The sequence below is a fragment of the Hyla sarda genome, chromosome 11, assembly GCF_029499605.1.
Source record: "Hyla sarda isolate aHylSar1 chromosome 11, aHylSar1.hap1, whole genome shotgun sequence".
Taxonomy (NCBI): domain Eukaryota; kingdom Metazoa; phylum Chordata; class Amphibia; order Anura; family Hylidae; genus Hyla; species Hyla sarda.
The window spans coordinates 18069209-18087599 of NC_079199.1; the positions used below are offsets into that span (position 1 = coordinate 18069209).

Sequence of the window (18391 nt, forward strand, 5' to 3'; positions counted from 1 at the left end):
CAAAATCAAACCTATATAAGTAGGGTATCATTTTAATCGTATGGACCTACAGAATACATATCAGGTGTCATTTTTACCGAAAAATGTACTACGTAGAAACGGAAGCCCCCAAAAGTTACAAAACAGCGTTTTTTTTTTCAATTTTGTCGCACAATGATTTTTTTTCCCGCTTCACCATAGATTTTTGGGCAAAATGACTGACGTCATTACAAAGTAGAATTGGTGGCGCAAAAAATAAGCCATCATATGGATTTTTAGGTGTAAATTTGAAAGAGTTATGATTTTTTAAAGGCAAGGAGCAAAAAACGAAAATGCAAAAACGGAAAAACCTCCGGTCCTTAAGGGGTTAAGTCATCTGAACTCAAAGCCCTTACTTAATAGGTTCATCCAGATACCTAAGGTGTATGGTGGTTTCCCAACATTCTACCTGTTGGAGAAAAAGTGTTGGCTTTTTATCACCCAACCCTATTGTTCTGGGAGCCAAAATCTAGTGTCACAGCTATCTGACTATGGCATACCCCTCCCCATAGACAATACATGATTGTTCGGTTGTGGATACATTTAGCTAAACACTTGTCTGGCAGTTATTGATATTTATATTAGTGCAAACTATACAGTGTGGCTCCTCTTATTGTGGAAAAACTTACATCTATATCTACACCAAAGCATCATTTGAATTCCGCTATTAAACATCTTCATCGTATATTATGTTGTGCTTGTGCAATGGGTGGAACCTGTAGCACTATCCTGCAACAGTGGGTGGAACCTATAGAAATGTCCTCCAATGATGGTTGGGAATTGTGACCTGTAGTGCTGTCCTCCAACAATGGGCAAAAACTGTGGTAATATTCTCCAACGATAAGTGGATCTGTCACTGTCCTACAATAATGGGACGTGTAGAAATATCCTCCAAGGATAGGTGGGATCTAAAACACTGTCTGGCCACCAACAAAGGAGGAAACCTGTAGTAGTGTCCTCCTACAATGATTAGAAGGGCCCATAGCAATGTCTGCTGAGATTGTAAAAAAAAAACATAGTAATGTCCTTCAACAACAATTGGGACCTGTAGTACTGGGTGAACAATGGGTGAACCTGTAGCAATGCCTCTCAATGATAGGTGATTCTTGTAGCACTCTCCTAAAACAACAACTGTGACCATAACATAGTTATCCCTGTAGTACTGTCCTCTAACAATAGGTGGGCCCTGTAGTCTTCCAATAATAGGTAAAGACTGTAGCACTGTTCATTCTGAGCCTACTGGTTAATACACTGTATATAAGAATGACATTGAAGGCTGACACACTGACTGGCCAAAGAGGTTCTGTAAAGCACTGAGCAAACACCAATAGGTCAAGACGTCAATCGCATTTAAAGGGGTACTCTGCCCCTAGACATCTTATCCCCTATCAAAAAGATAGGGCATGAGATGTCTGAGCGTGGGGGTCCCGCTGCTGGGCATCCCCGTGATCTCGGCTAAATATATTCTCCTATTCTCTCCTCTACACCTAGACTGTCATATGCAGAACACATGATATATACATATTATAGACCTATATTGCTGCTCTACCTGTGGCTCCTATTGCCTATAGTTGTCGTCATCAACAATTCTACACATGGCAGAAACCTGCATTGTATTAAGTTAATCCCTAATGTCTTGATTCGACAAATAGACAAATAATAACCATCTGGATTAGCTATCATTATGTCCTCTCGGAGCCGAGTAGAGATATATAAGGTAACTAATCCTTACACTCTTGACTCTTGTCAATACGATCAGGGCTGATCTCTCATTGTGTTCAGTGGAATCTTTTAAATCACATTTAAATACGGCAGCACCTTCACCCTCCAGACGTATTTCACTTTTCACAAATCCTTTCAATTGTATAAACCATATTTTTTTGTTTTTATCCTATTAGATTTACTAGGAAACATCTGCCGTTACTGAGCTGTCTGGGGATATTAATAGGAAAAGCACTTTTGTCTGGAAATGGAGCTGTGTTCTATCCATTTTATCAGCCGCCATGATCAAAAATTCATCTGTTTCGGTTCTTGTTTCAATCTTGTTGAAAATACTTATCTGATCATATCAGATATATCTGGAAGTTCCATATCAACTTTCCAGTCTGTAATAAATTACATCAACTCCTTTGATAAGAGTTGTGTTCTTGCAAAATATTGCACTTTTAAGTCTTATTGAGGTAAGAGAGGAGGTCCATCAGTTAAGTCCCCCATAAGGTCTGGTTTAGGTTATAGATGATCCATCAAATGGGACCTCCAATTTGGCCATGTTGAGTTAATAGAGTAGATCCATCAATGGGGACATCCTCTATTGGATCATATTGGGAACGAGGAGGTGAATTAAGTACAATTCTATAAGCCGTATTGTAGTACTGGAGAGGATCTAACTATTGGCCCCAACTTTTAGGAAATTATGAGGTAATAGGGGAGGTCAATCAAATGGGACCCCCTATGAGGTCTGGCTGAAGTTAGGTCTATCTATTGAAGGACCCCCATGAGAGCATTTTGAAATAATGGAGTTAGGGAACCTGCAAAATGCCCTATTAGGTCATACTCTTATTTTATTTTAATTTTTTAATGTTTATCATATTCAGAGTAGAGTTCCCTGCTGCAGCAGTACAGTATGGAACATGATGGGCAAGGCAGGAAATGTGTAGGTTGAGTAGCAGCTGCAGCATTACAGTATGGATGGCTGTGTAGGACTAGTATTAGGAGTAGTACCAGTAGTCTGGTATGAAACACAGACATGGCAGGAGATGTGCGGATGTGTAGGGGTAGTAGTAGTACAGTGATATATGCAGTGAAGAAACCGGCACTAGCAGAACTAGAGTTTACAGAGTACAATACAAAGGAAGGACTAGGGGATCCTGAGATATCATTGGTCCTGGAGGTGCAACATCCAAAATGAGACTAGAACAATGCTGACTGCGAGAAAGTAAAGAAACTGCACTCACCATCTAACACCGGTTGCGTTGCACACCGGCTTGAAGAAGCGCATCCTTTCGTGAAACAGTCTGTTCCGGCCTGCCCCTGCCTCCGCCGCCGTAACTGTTTACACCCACAGAACACAGAGTAAACCGGCGTTTAATGGTGAGTCCAGTCTCTTTTCTTTCTCACAGTCAGCATAGTAGTAGTAGTACAGTATGGAATATTATAGACAAAGCAGGACATGTGCCGCTGTGTAGGGCTACTAGTAGTAGCAGTAGTACAGTATGGAACATAATAGTAGTAGTAGCAGTAGTACAGTATGGAACATAATAGTAGTAGTAGCAGTAGTACAGTATGGAACATAATAGACAAGGCAGGACATGTGCCGCTGTGTAGGGCTAATAAAAGCGGTTGCCATTTTGAAAGTTTCATCTGAAAAAAAATCTCAAATGTTTCAGATTTTCAGATTATCGGGAAGATCTGAAAAAAAGTCAATTCCTGCCAAATTGATTCCCTCATCCTTCGCGCCATTAAATTTCAACTAGTTAATATTCACAAGCAAATATCCCATCAAAGACAGAATGGCTTGTCGTCAACCCCCTGGGGCCCGTGGCCCTATTTTTATCCATTGTACAGAACCTTTTTCCAGTGGAGTCCGTCGTGTTTCTACCTATTTATTCCCCCTGCGACAATAATTTACAATATGAAATGCTTTCTGGTATTTATAGAAAGGACGAGCTGCTAGTTGTTAAAGCTTCACTTCTTCGGATGCTCGTACAGTATTTTATCCGCCTGAATGGCTACGTTGAATATCACTCAGTATACCGAGGCCAAATCCTTTGCTATTACTGCATCCCCCATTGCATAATGCTCCAGACTTTCCGCCAAGCCCAAGTTTGCAGCTTGAAAGGATCTGCATGTTATCAGTAATTCATAGCACATTGCTTTAGATTCAGGCCAGCACACCTCAATCATTTCTCTGGCTACGCTCATGTATGCTGTCTGAATATTATTGTAGGATAAGGGATATGCTTGGCCTCCTATCTGACCTAGATACTTTCCAGGCAATATTCTGCACTCACGGTAACGTACCGGTTCCAAAGATTAAAATGACAGAGGCAAATCTTCGGCTGCAGCTGATGGAACGTTAACATGGAGGACGATGAAAAAGCTTGACATATATTAAAGAAAATAATTCACTGTATTCAGGATAGTATGTTCCATTTAACCCGATGGCCAACAGAGGAAATAACAAAATATAAGTGGAGTATAAGTAGGCTCTCTCATTTCTGATCGGGTATTTTCAATTTAAAAAAGGAAGATAAACCTTAATTTGGACAACATAAATGTCACGCACATGATCACACACAGTATGGTGCGTATATAACTGTGCAGTGTGTTGCATGGTTGCCTAAATAACAATATTATTCATTGTGACCACTGAAATACACTGAAGAAATGTTATACTGTACAATGCCAAACAATGACTAATAAATACTACCAAATACCAACATACAGTGACCATCTTACAAAAAGTATATAGAAACAGATTTAAAGTACAGTGACCCCTCGACCTACGATGGCCCCGACATACGATAATTTCAACATGCGATGGCCTCTCAGAAGCAGCATCAACATGCGATGCTTTTGTATGTCGGGGCCATCGCATAAACGGCTATCTGGCAGTGCAGACTGCTTTAGCTGCCGCCAGATAGCCGTTACTGGTGCCCCGTGTGGTCCGCTGACGATCACTTACCTGCCCTTGGGGCTCCGGAGCGTTCTCTTCAGGATCCCCTGCATCGTCGGCGCTCTCCATCGACGTCATCGCGTCATCCAATAGGAGCGGCGTGCGTAGAGAGCGCGGATGCTGGGGAAGCAGAGGCCTTGCCGGACACCTCGGGGACGCGGCGACAGCGATGGACGGCAACATCCCGGGCAGTGGTGACGAGCGGTGACGGTCCGGAGTGGCGGGGACAGGTGAGTACAACTTCCTCTAACAGTGGTCTACAACCTGCAAACCTCCAGATGTTGCCAAACTACAACACCCAGCATGCCCGGACAGCCGTTGGCTGTCCGGGCATGCTGGGTGTTGTAGTTTTGCAACATCTGGAGGTCCGCAGGTTGTAGACCACTGTCCTATACTTTACATTGCACGGATCCCTCAACATGCGATGGTTTCAACAAACGATTGTCCGTTTGGAACGGATTACCATCGTATGTTGAGGGACCACTGTATACCTGTCATATCACAGAAAAAATAATGCAGATATATGTCACTCACTAGGTCATGCATTCTTTTTTGTGTGTCTATCGGCTGTATTTGGCTCACAAATCCCTCCGTTCTGCTGCTCACTCATTCTGACATCCAATGCTCAGGAAGGGGTGTGTCCAAGGGAGGTACTGAGCTCGCCCTCACTCACCATGCATTCACTTTCTCCCTGGGTCTGCTGTGCTGTGCAGGGTCTTTTCATTCAATCACTGCAGACTGCTTTGTAAACCCCCTCCTCTTTGTTTTCATGCTGCAGTCTGATAGGACAGGAGTGAGCACAGAGGAGTGCTAGTCCCGCCCTCATTTCCTGGACTTTGTCCCAGCCTGTGCTTCGGCTGGGAAAAAATGATGCTGCAGCTGGACAGGATTATCTTCTGAATGGTATGGGGACCCCTAGTGGTCTTTTTTCTTAGCCATGATTTCTATATAAAGGAGATAACATTTTTAGGAAGTATATTAGAAAAATGGATGTTTTTCTAAGATGTGCTATGACTGAGTGTTGCTTTGGAAGAGAGGCAGCTGAAAGAGAGTTGAAAAACAGGAGATATCTGCTGTGTGGAGTGAATCTGGGGAGGAGTTTGAAATCAGGAGTTTGAGATCGCTGCGAGTGTTACTTTCCTTACACTCTAGGGACTTTAAAGGGGTACTCCGGCGCTTAGACATCTTATCCCCTATCCAAAGGATAGGGGATAAGATGCCTGATCGCTGGGGTCCCCCGTGATCTTGCACGCAGTGCCCCAGTTAAAATCAGTCCCTGGAGCGTGTTGCTCCGGGTCTGATTACAGGTCACACGCCGCCGGCCCCGTGGTCACCGGTAATGAGACCTGGAGCGAACACGCTCCGGGGACTGATTTTAACTGGGGTGCTGCCTGCAAGATCACAGGGGTCCCCAGCGGCGGGACCCCAGCGATCAGGCATCTTATCCCCTATCCTTTGGATAGGGGATAAGATGTCTAAGCGCCGGAGTACCCCTTTAAACTTACAAGGTCTACTGAGAATGTAATTGTAATATTTACTGTCTGTGTTTGGCTGTGAAATCCCCATGACTAGATGTCCTCCATGTTGGAAAACCCAGTCCAGTGTGCATCTTGCACAATGTATGCAATCCTTCAATAGCAGTTTAGGGTGCACACTGCTGCGCGAGATGCGTGCGAGTTGTTCATTTGGAAGCCCAGATCCTGGATCAAGAGGAGTAACTGTCAACACTGAGACGCATTGGAGTCTCCTGCTCACTGAGCAAGTACTCTCTGGGGTAGAGGTGGGGGAGGATAGTGGGACGGAGGTGCAGGACAGTCAGGCAGTTAGCTGTGTTACAGTTAGAAAACAGGGTAGAGGGAAAAGTGTCAGGGAGGCTAGTCCTGAACTGGCACACCCCAACAAGTTTGCCCGGTTGGCAGATGAGGGGGATGCCATTTCAGAGCTAGCAGTACTGCAGCAAGATACTGCCTCTGATCGCCAGGGGGGTGTCTGCTCCAGTAAGGAGGGAGGGAGGAGTGCAGGGCAGGCCAGACAGGTACTGATAGTGGGGGACTCTATTATTAGGGGGACAGACAGGGCGATCTGTCACAAAGACCGGGCTTCGCCGAACAGTGTGTTGTCTTCCTGGCGTTCGAGTTCGGCACATCGCGGATTGGGTTGACAGGTTGCTGGGTGGGGCTGGAGAAGACCCAGCAGTCATGGTACATTTCGGCACCAATGACAAAGTAAGAGGTAGGTGGAGTGTCCATAAAAATGATTTCAGGGACTTATGCCGCTAGCTTAAGGCAAGGACCTCCGTAATAAAATGTAACAAAATATTTCCTGTACCACGTGCCACACCAGAGAGGCAGCGTGAGATCAGGGAAGTAAACAAGTGGGTCAGAAGCTGGTGTAGGAAGGAAGGGTTTGAGTTCATGGAGAACTGGGCCGACTTCGCTGTCAGATACCGGCTCTACCGTAGGGACGGGCGGCACCTCAATGGGAAGGGTGCAGCTGAGCTTGGGGAGAAGATGGCTAGAAGGGTGGAGGAGTGTTTAAACTAGGGACTGGGGGGAGAGAACCTACAACATAGAGGGGGAAGATAGTGTAGAGAGAGAGGTGGAAATTATCAATGTACTTGGGAGTGGAGCGGAGGGAGGAGTTAGAATAGTTAATAGGGATAGGCTTCAAAGGAAGAAAAACATACACCATTGAATTGCATGTTGACTAATGCCAGAAGTCTGACCAATAAAACTGACGAACTGGAATTGATAATGTCTGAGGAGGATTATGACATAGCGGGTATAACAGAGACTTGGTTGGATGATACCTGTGACTGGGCGGTCAACATACAGGGTTATAGTCTATTCAGGAAGGATCGGACAAAATGAAAAGGGGGAAGAGTTTATCTTTATGTAAAGTCCAGTCTGAAGGCCGCACTGCGGGAGGATATACGGGAGGGAAATGATAATGTGGAGGCATTATGGATAGAAATATATGGAGATAAAAATAAAAAATATTCTGATAGGGGTTTGTTATAAGCCACCAAACATAATGGAAGAGGCAGAAGATCAATTACTGAGGCAAAAAACAAGGCAGCAAATCAGAATGAGGTGATTATAATGGAGACTTTAACTATCCTGATATAAACTGGGAGACTGAGACCTGTGAATCTCATAAAGGAAACAGGTTTCTGACTATAGCTAAAGACAATTATCTGTCCCAAATGGTGCAGGGCCCGACTAGAGGGGGCGCCCTACTGGACTTAATATTAACCAACAAACCTAACATAGTAACTAATGTTTAGGGGGGCGGGTGGAAACTGCACACCAGACTACACCAGATTGCTGTTATATGGGCAATCCAGACTACACACCAGACTGCTGTTATATGGGGCAATCCAGACTACACACCAGATTGCTGTTATATGGGGCAATCCAGACTATACACCAGACTGCTGTTATATGGGGCAATCCAGACTATACACCAGACTGCTGTTATATGGGGTGATACAAATTACACAGGCAGACTGCTGTTATAGTGGGCAATCCAGACTACACACCAGACTGTTGTTATAGTGGGCAATCCAGACTACACACCAGACTGCTGTTATAGGGGGCGCTCCAGACTACACACCAGACTGCTGTTATAGGGGTCGCTCCAGACTGTACACCAGACTGCTAGTATAGGGGGTGCTCCAGACTACACACCAGACTGCTAGTATAGGGGGTGCTCCAGACTACACACCAGACTGCTGTTATAGGGGGCGCTCCAGACTACACACCAGACTGCTGTTATAGGGGGCGCTCCAGACTGCTGTTATAGTGGGCAATCCAGACTACACACCAGACTGCTAGTATATTGGGTGCTCCAGACTACACACCAGACTGCTAGTATAGGGGGTGCTCCAGACTACACACCAGACTGCTAGTATAGTGGGTGCTCCAGACTACACACCAGACTGCTGGTATAGGGGTCAATACAGACTACACAGCCAGGCTGTTGTTACAGGGAGCTCAAGACTACACAGTTGGACTGCTGCTCAGGGAGAACGGATTTACAGACTAAATCATTAATACAAATGTTTTGTTTTTTTTAAGGTTATCACAGTAGAGGAAGGAGTAAATGGAAGTCTCTTCTATATCTGTAACAATTATTCCTAAACCATAAAACCTGAATAAAATTTTACAGATTCCACTTACTTAAATTGTGTAATTTCAAAGATATCATTATGTAAACATTTAAGCTAATTTCCCAGAACATTCTATATTTAGAAATAAATGAAAAACGTAACTGTATAGAAAATGTAAATTGTATAATTGTGCTACATTTGCTTCTTAATGCAATCTGTTTATTTATCAGCTTTAGACTGAAATTATACGAATCATCATCTGCAAGTACATTATAGATATGAAGAGCACGGAAAATCCTATACTGAGCTCAGGGCCGGACTGGCCATCGGGTACACCGGGCATTTGCCTGGCCATCCGTTGGGCCGCTCGTCTGCCTCAACGCAATTTTTTTAAACTTTCTTTTAAGCTTGCGCTCTTCCCCGCCTCAGCGCTGCAGGAGCCTCACTCTATCCTGGACCAAATCCAGGTCAGAAGCACTGCGCTTTAACAGTCCAAGGACCTTGTCACTGTAACAGTTGCAAGGGCTACTGGGAGCAGATGTGCCCCGCGCAGGCACGCACGTCTGCTCCCAACCCCTGACGTGTACCTGCCTGTGACTGCAAAGGATAGGGGATAAGATGTCTCATCATGGGGGGTCCCGCCGCTGAGAACCCCCGTGATCTCGGCTGTGGTACCCCAGACATCCGCTGCATGGAGCAAACTTCGCTCCATGCCAGATGACTGGCAATGGGGGGGTGGAGGCTCGTGATGTCATGGCCCGCTCGTGATGTCATGGCCACGCCCCCTCAATGTAAGTCTATGGGAGGGGGCATGACGGCCATTGAGGGGGCGTGGCCGCGAGCGGGTGCTGCCGTGATGTCATGAGCCTCCTGCGCTGCACCCGACGTTCTGAATGAATGCTGGGTGCAGCAGGGAGATCGCGGGGCTCACCAGCAGCGGGTCCCCCATGATCAGACATCTTATCCCCTATCTTTTGGATAGGGGATAAGATGTCTAGGGGCAGGGTACCCCATTAAGGAATGGTAACTCCCAATTGTCAGTATTTACATACATTTTCAGGAAGACTGAATTAGGAACAGCAGACCAAAGAGTTAGAAGACTGACATATATACTGTAAAGAGCTTCACTAATAATAATATGATCAGCGTAAAATGTTGAACCTATTTAGGCTACAAAAAAATCAAAATGGTATTCAAGGATGGACCTTCACTTTAGGGGCCTAAGTTCAGTTGTTTATTTTTGATCTCTTTGCCAATTTTTCCTGTATATTATTATAATACCGCCAATCTCTTCCTTAAAAAAAAGTGCATCAAAAAATGTTTTATGCCAATTCCTCAGTTGCCTAGGAACAGGCAGCCAGAAATCTGAGCTTGGAGGCTTGAAAGTTCTTATTAAAAGGCTTTGTGCATCAGTATGAGTGAAATGTTAATTTAGTAAGCCTGATTGATACACCGTGTTAGGGTGCTACAGGGACGAAACTAGAGCAAAATACAGTATCTGATTCACCTTCGTTTATTGCTCTTCCTTAAAGGGGTACGACCGTGGAAATTTTTTTTCAAATCAACTGGTGCCAAAAAGTTATACAGATTTGTAAATGACTTCTATTTAAAAATCTTAATCCTTCCAGTACTTATCAGCTGCTGTATTCTCCAGAGAAAGTTGTGTAGTTCTTTCCAGTCTGACCACAGTGCTCTCTGCTGACACCTCTGTCCATGTCAGGAACTGTCCGGAGCAGGAGAAGTTTGCTATGGGGATTTGCCTCTACTCTTGACTGTTCCTGATACAGACAGAGGTGTCAGCAGAGAGCACTGTGGTCGGACAGAAAATAACTACACAACTTCCTGTGGAGTATAGGTAATTTACAAATCTGTTTAACTTTTTGGCACCAGTCGATTAAATTTTTTTTTTCCACCAGAGTACCCCTTTAAAAAGCCTTAAAAATAATGGAATTATAATGGAAAAAATAGCAATGGAACACACAACGTTCCCCGACAAAAGCCAAGGAATCTGAAATTACACTGTACTTATCAAGTCATGCCGATCTGTTAATTCATATATTTCTAGTAGGATAATTATAGGACCCTTCTCCCTCCCCCTCCAAAACACAGCCCCAAATGATCCGGCTGATACTTCTGAAAAGCACTTTGCGCCCCGCGCATAAAAGAACTCCACAAAGGAATCTTGTCGCCGCCCGATACACACGTAATGGAATTAATATAGAAGGTGAATCAGAGCAGAAGAGAACGTGCTCATCAGAGTGTACTATCTGTTTCCGATCCTACCTCATCTGCCGCCATGCACATCATTCCGAACGAGAAGTCCTATTGACACGAAAATGTATTGGACGTGTCCCATCAATCAATCCGTAGGTAGGAGTAGAAATGTCAGCCGCGCAAGTCCTTTAAGTCTCCTTCATTTCGGTAGGGAAAGTTTCGCTTATACCTTTTACGGCTCCTTATTTAAAGTCCGGACATGCCCAAACCTTCTGCGTCTCAGACCTCGTGGCAGATGTTATTAAGCTCTTCTCATCATGACGCCAGAGCGAGGTTTAGCTTTACCCCCCCCCCCCCCCAAAAGGTAATACCGCTGGTCCTGGGCTAGGCACATGGGGCAATGAAGACACCGTCGCCAAGTTACGGCCAACGGTAGCTTTACTGAGGGTAGACAGATGACGCAGTATATACAGTACAGCCAATATCCCAAGGAGGTGACCAGTGACACAAGGGGAAAATTCATCAAAGCCTGTGTGCCGTTTTAATAAATTTGGTGCACATATGGCAAAAACACAGCAAAAAAATTTACAAAAGGCTGGGAAGTGGCTACACACACAGATACGTATTGATAAATCTCCCCCAAAAGTACAGGAAGTGAGGGTGGGATTAGCACTCCTCTGTGCTCACTCCTGTCCTGTCAGACTCTTGTCTGAAAACAGAGAGAAGGGGGTTACAGAGCAGCCTGCAGTGATTGGATGAAGAGACCACGCACAGCACAGCAGACTCAGGGAGGAAGTGAATGTTTGGTGAGTGAGGGCGGGTTCAGTGCTTGCCTCGCACACTCCCCTTCCTGAGCAGTGGATGTCAGAATGAGTAAGCAGCAGAACAGAGGGATTTGTGAGCCAAATACAGAAGCTAGACACATAAATAAAGATATGTAAATCATCTGCATGACCTAGTGAGTAACATATAGAAGCATCATTTTTTTCTGTGATATAACAGGTATACTTTTTTTGTAGATCGTGGGGGGTCCCAGCAGTAACACCCCCGACAATTAGACACTAGTGATGAGCGGCATTGCCTGTATTCGAATTTGCGATATTTCGCGAATATATAGACGAATATTTGCCCTATATTCGCGAATTTCACGTATTCGTTATATTCGCATATTCTCATGTGATTATTGCCATATTCGCGTATTCGTGGAAGAAAACAGTGAGGGGGAGGGCAACTTTACTATTGGTTGTTGGGATGTTGTTGATAACCTCTGACAAGTGTATTTGTATCATTCTAATTGGCCGACAAGTGAAAAGAAGGAATATGCGCATATGCAGATAAAATATATAGCGAATATTTTCGCAATATTCGCAAATTTGCGATATTCACGATAAAAATTTGAAATGCAAATATTCGCACCCAACACTATTAGACACTTTTCCCCTTTTGTGCACAATGGATACAATTTAGATTTTAATGGCAATTCTGTATGTGCGCACAAAAACACATTATACGTTTTACAAACGAAATGGCCTCTTGGCGGTAAGTCACAGCCTATAGCGCTATAAAACAATATATTCTGTGCTGCTGAGTGAACATCATGGACATCCTTTTGATATCAAAGACCTTTCAAGTTACATGTTGTCTACGCAGAAAAAATAAAATCCTTTTCATTTCAATTTCTGATCTCTTCTCAAGTGACCTATAACTTATTCATCACTCGCGGAGCGTTCCCCAGGCGTCCGTGAATATTCCCGCAAATTGGTGTCTTAGAGGGAAAAAAATGTTCTCATTGTAAACACAGAAGCGATTTTTATGCCACCGCCGGACAGGTGAAATCCCCCGCTATCCGCTCCAATGTCCACGCCATTGATTATTACACGCCAACACCGTGATGTGAAATCTCTGTGTTCCCTGAGCCTTCCATAGAAATTTGTAGAAAAAGGCTTCGTTTAACCCCTTAACGACGCAGGACGTAAATGTACGTCCTGGTGAGGTGGTTCTTAACGCACCAGGACGTACATTTACGAGCGATGCCCGGATCATGCGCGGCAGGTCCCGATTGCTGATCGCAGCCAGGGACCCACCCGTAATGGCGGACATCCGCGATCCCGCGGATGTCCGCCATTAACCCCTTAGATGCCGTCATCAATACAGATCACGGCATCTGCAGCATCGCGGTTACTAAAATGGAGGATCGGATGTCCCGCGGCGATCCGATCATCCAGCACGGCAGGCGGAGGTCCCCTCACCTGGCTTCGCTACCTTCCGGCGTCTTCTGCTCTGATCTGCCTTCCCGGCGTCTTCTGCTCTGATCTGCCTTCCCGCAGACCAGAGCAGAAGATCACCGATAATACTGATCAGTGCTATGTCCTATACGTAGCACTGAACAGTATTAGCAATTGAGTGATTGCTATAAATAGTCCCCTATGGGGACTATTGAAGTGTAAAATAAAAAATAAAAAAGTAAAAAAAAGAAAGTAAAAAAATTTGAAAAAAAAAACCTCCCCCAATAAAAACATAAATTGTCCCATTTTCCCTATTTCACCCCCAAGTAATAGAAAGGTATATTATCATGGGTATCATTTTAGTCTTATTGACCCAAAGAATAAAGAACACGTCATTTTTATCGTAAATTGTACGGCGTGAAAACGAAGCCTTCCAAAATTAGCAAAATTGCGGTTTTCTTTTTAATTTCACCACACGAATAGTATTTATTTTTGGTTGCACCATACATGTTATGGTAAAGTAAGTGATGACATTACAACGGACAAATGGTTGCGCAAAAAGCAAGCCCTCATACTAGTCTGCGGATGAAAATATAAAAGAGTTATGATTTTTTGAAGGCGAGGAGGAAAAAACGAAAACGTAAAAATAAAATTGTCTGCGTCCTTAAGGCCCAAATGGGCTGCGTCCTTAAGGGGTTAAACCAGGATTTGTGGTGCTGATTAGGACATAGAACTCACAGATCAGGTTTATTACCAATATTGCAACGCGTTTCACTGCGCATAGACTTGCATTGAGGGGGCAGGGCGTGACGTCATGAGGGGCAGGGCTATGGCGTCACGAGCTCCCGTCGCCGGCTCTAAGCGTTCGGAACATTTTGTTCCAAAAGCTGAGCAGTAGAGTACCCCTTTAAGGCAACTGAAGAAGCTGCTCATGCACAGTGAAAAGCATTGCATGTTTTTGAATAAACTACCTTTTTATCGTCCTTGACGTGATGGGTCCTTTTAGCGCTATATTGATCCTGCAATTCGTTTTGAAGTCTACATTGCTTCTCCATTATCCAGTAGCAGGAAGGCTGCAGATGGGACCAATTTTCTCCTGATACGCTCATTCCATTGTTGTGTATATGGCTACACAACCACTTGTGGTAAGTGGTCTTTGTCCATACCCGTCCCACTATCTTTGGTGTGTTTACACTATGGAGCGCCTTTGCTTCTCTCTCTAGAGTGAGTGATCCTGACAGTCGGTAGTAAGTCTCTCTCCTGTTATTGTATTTGTATGCACTGTCCCTGCTCCATACAGTCGGGATATATACAAAACACAGAGATATATGGCCTATATAGTGTAGTATATAAGCTAATATTGGCATAAATGTAGGCAGTAATTAGATGCCTCCATTTATGCCAATATAATAAAGTGTAATGTGGGGTATTATGTGACAGAGCTAACGGGAGCTCCGCCATCTGCCCCTACTCTGCAATGACCTGACTCGTCCTGCTGTGTCCTCGGGCAGGGCTTAAAATGTGCCAAAAATGTGATGCTATGCACTTCCATTGGCTTTAATGGGAGTTGTGCAAACCAATTTGTGCAGCACCCCTTTACCGTACTGTAAGTTACAAAAATGTCGTAATTTATCTTCTTATGCTGTTGTGGTAGCCCTTGGGGGGTGTATGGTAGTGGTGGTATGGTATCGGTATATGAGGGGTTAATGTTAACCCTATAGTTCGTGATGCCAGGCTGAGGGCTGGTATGCTGAGGCAATGTTCCGGCCTATCGCCATGCTTCCCAGTAACGATAGGTGCATGAAATGACTGAAGGTCCACAAGGAGATTGAACTTGAACTTGAACAACTTTACTTAAGTGCTTGCGATACATCCAAGGCACAGTAACAGTCTCCTACAAACAGTCCTTATATCGCTCAGTGACTGACAGTTGGTGCAAACCTTGAGCTAGTCATACGGTCTCTGAATTTAGGGTAGATATTTGCAGATCCGTCCGGATTTAGGGGTTATATTAGGTCCGGTGATGCTGCAGAGTGTCTGGGAATTGATACACTCTATATTCTGAATTACTCAGCCGTTGCCGCAAGGCTCGGGCCTAACTCACTGCGATAGCTGCTGCGCAGATCCTTCTCGTTTGACAGCCCAGGAACAAGAGAGAGAAAACATGTCCGCCGCTCCCTTATATGGGCTGGGGGCGGGGTGAATCCGATTGGTCCGAACATCTGTCATTCACCATTACACAGAGTAATGGGATTGCATATGTCACCGTGCCTCCAAAGGCCCTTAAGCAGAATACCATAGAGTTTACCTAGTCACGTGACCCGCAGGTCCTGCAACGCTATAGAACCGGCAATTAACCATTTATTTACATATATATTACTATATTTACATTACCCTTAATGTAAATACCCTTAATGTAACATAAATTACTAGGCTATTAGTTACAATAGAGGCGACAAGGGGTAGGCTACACAACAGAGATCCCTACGTCCTAGGGACTCTGGCTATGGGGACCCACATAGGTACCGTATAAGATGCGGTACCGGGACACCACACTGTTTTCAGCCTCCCAAACACCTCCGGTGGCCACAAGGAGACCAGAGGGGATTGGTGTGCCATTAAGGATGATGGGAATACACTTTAAGGGTTTATTCACACATACAGTATCCTGCACATATTTGATGCACAGGATTTGAAGCTGCGTTCATTCATTTAGTTTAGATTAAAATTTGCAGTTTCAAATCCTGCGCATCAAATCTACGCAAGATACTGTACATGTTAAAACACCATCAATGGGCAGTGTCATATGCAAAAACTTTTTATATAGTGTAGATAACCTTATATGTATGTATATTTGTAATATCCATTAGTTAAAAAATTTGTGTATTTGTGGGTGAAAAAATGTTGTCTTGTCTCTGCAGCTATTGCCTGTGTGTCTCTATGCAGGAACAAAATACAGGAAGTGTGGGCGGGACAAGCAGGACTCCGTACACTAAGGATAAGCAGGGCTCTGTACACTGAGGACAAGCAGGGCTCTGTACACTAAGGACAAGCAGGGCTCTGTACACTGAGGACAAGCAGGGATCTGTACACTGAGAACAAGCAGGGTTCTGTACACTGAGGACAAGCAGGGCTCTGTACACTGAGGACAAGCAGGGCTCTGTACACTGAGGACAAGCAGGGCTCACTACACTGAGGACAAGCAGGACTCCGTACACTAAGGACAAGCAGGGCTCTGTACACTAAGGACAAGCAGGGCTCTGTACACTGAGGACAAGCAGGGCTCTGTACACTGAGGACAAGCAGGGTTCTGTACACTGAGGACAAGCAGGGCTCTGTACACTGAGGACAAGCAGGGCTGTGTACACTGGGGACAAGCAAGGCTCCGTACACTGAGGACAAGCAGGGCTCTGTAAACTGAGGACAAGCAGGGCTCTGTACACTGAGGACAAGCAGGACAAGTGGGGTTCTGTACACTGAGGACAAGCAGGGCTCTGTACACTGAGGACAAGCGGGGCTCTGTACACTGAGGACAAGCGGGGCCCTGTACACTGAGGACAAGCAGGGCTCTGTACACTGAGGACAAGCAGGGCTCACTACACTGAGGACAAGCAGGGCTCACTACACTGAGGACAAGCAGGACTCCGTACACTAAGGACAAGCAGGGCTCTGTACACTAAGGACAAGCAGGGCTCTGTACACTGAGGACAAGCAGGGCTCTGTACACTGAGGACAAGCAGGGTTCTGTACACTGAGGACAAGCAGGGCTCTGTACACTGAGGACAAGCAGGGCTCTGTACACTGGGGACAAGCAAGGCTCCGTACACTGGGGACAAGCAGGGCTCCGTACACTGAGGACAAGCAGGGCTCTGTAAACTGAGGACAAGCAGGGCTCTGTACACTGAGGACAAGCAGGACAAGTGGGGTTCTGTACACTGAGGACAAGCAGGGCTCTGTACACTGAGGACAAGTGGGGCTCTGTACACTGAGGACAAGTGGGGCCCTGTACACTGAGGACAAGCGGGGCTCTGTACACTGAGGACAAGCGGGGCTCTGTGCACTGAGGACAAGCAGGGCCCTGTACACTGAGGACAAGCAGGGCTCTGAACAGTTAGGCTCTATATCAGGTACACTTTATGAGGGCTCGAGCCCTGCAGCAGCTGCTATGTCTGCCATCCCGCTAGTAACGCCAATGAATTTATTCACTTCAATACTATATCCAGTCTGTTTGACTTTATTCCAAGTAGAGACGCAAGATCTCTGTACAAGCAGTATGCTAATGTTCTCCAGCCCATCCCTCCCTGCAAACAGCAATTATAAAATCTCAGTTTTTTTTTTTTTTTAATACTGGTCCCAAGGTCCCTTTTTAGCTGTTCTCATTTTCCACTTTATTTATTGTGTGTCCAAAATGAGAAAATAATGAACTGCCCTCGTGAAAGTTATCAGTCATTCCCAGAGATTGGCGCTCTGGTTGGGATGTAAACCATGATTAATGCCACACGTCTCCACATTTTTAAACAGAGGAGAAACAAATTGGCTATCCTGCAACCTTCATTACAGGGAAACTGTATTAAGGAAATAGGAGATCAATATCAGTAATCAGGAGAGTGAGTGGGTGTGCATTAACGTGTATACAAAAGACCCTTCCTCCTCCAGAGCTTCCACATGCTATTCATCATGGCAACACGCCAGGTCCGTTCTTCTGACCCTCTTAACCTATTCAGCATAATGTAGAAAGAAAAGACATTAAAGGAATGCTAAACCTAGCAATGAATGCACAAAACATACAAAACCTGTTTCTTAGTACAACTTTCGTCAGTCATGCTGAAATATGGCAAACAGGTCTGCTGCCTTTTAGTCTACCCTATATGTATAGGACAGTGTTTCCCAACCATGGAGCCTCCAGCTGTTGCAAAACTACAACTCCCACCCTGCAAGAAGAAACGGAATTTAGCTATGTATAAGGGTAAGCAGGTTTCGGCGCTCACCTGTGCCTTCCTCAGGTCCATCAATTAAACACTGTGAAAAGACATACATAAAATATTTAAAGGAGATATGTGGTGAAAATCTTTTCACTTCACCTGGGCTGCAAAAAAAAAAAAAAAAAAAAAACTTTAACTCACCTTCCTACGTTCCTCCTCGGAACCT

The 18391-nt window shown here is 44.8% G+C and overlaps 1 long non-coding RNA gene across 1 annotated transcript in view; it reads left to right on the forward strand.

Annotated features, from left to right (window-relative positions):
• LOC130295600 (uncharacterized) overlaps positions 1–2101 on the forward strand; it is a 34965-nt gene extending 32864 nt beyond the window's left edge. The window contains exon 3 of the long non-coding RNA XR_008848934.1: positions 1917–2101. This is a non-coding gene — a long non-coding RNA (uncharacterized LOC130295600). The remainder of the gene's footprint in view (positions 1–1916) is intronic.
• The last annotated feature ends 16290 nt before the right edge of the window (positions 2102–18391 follow it).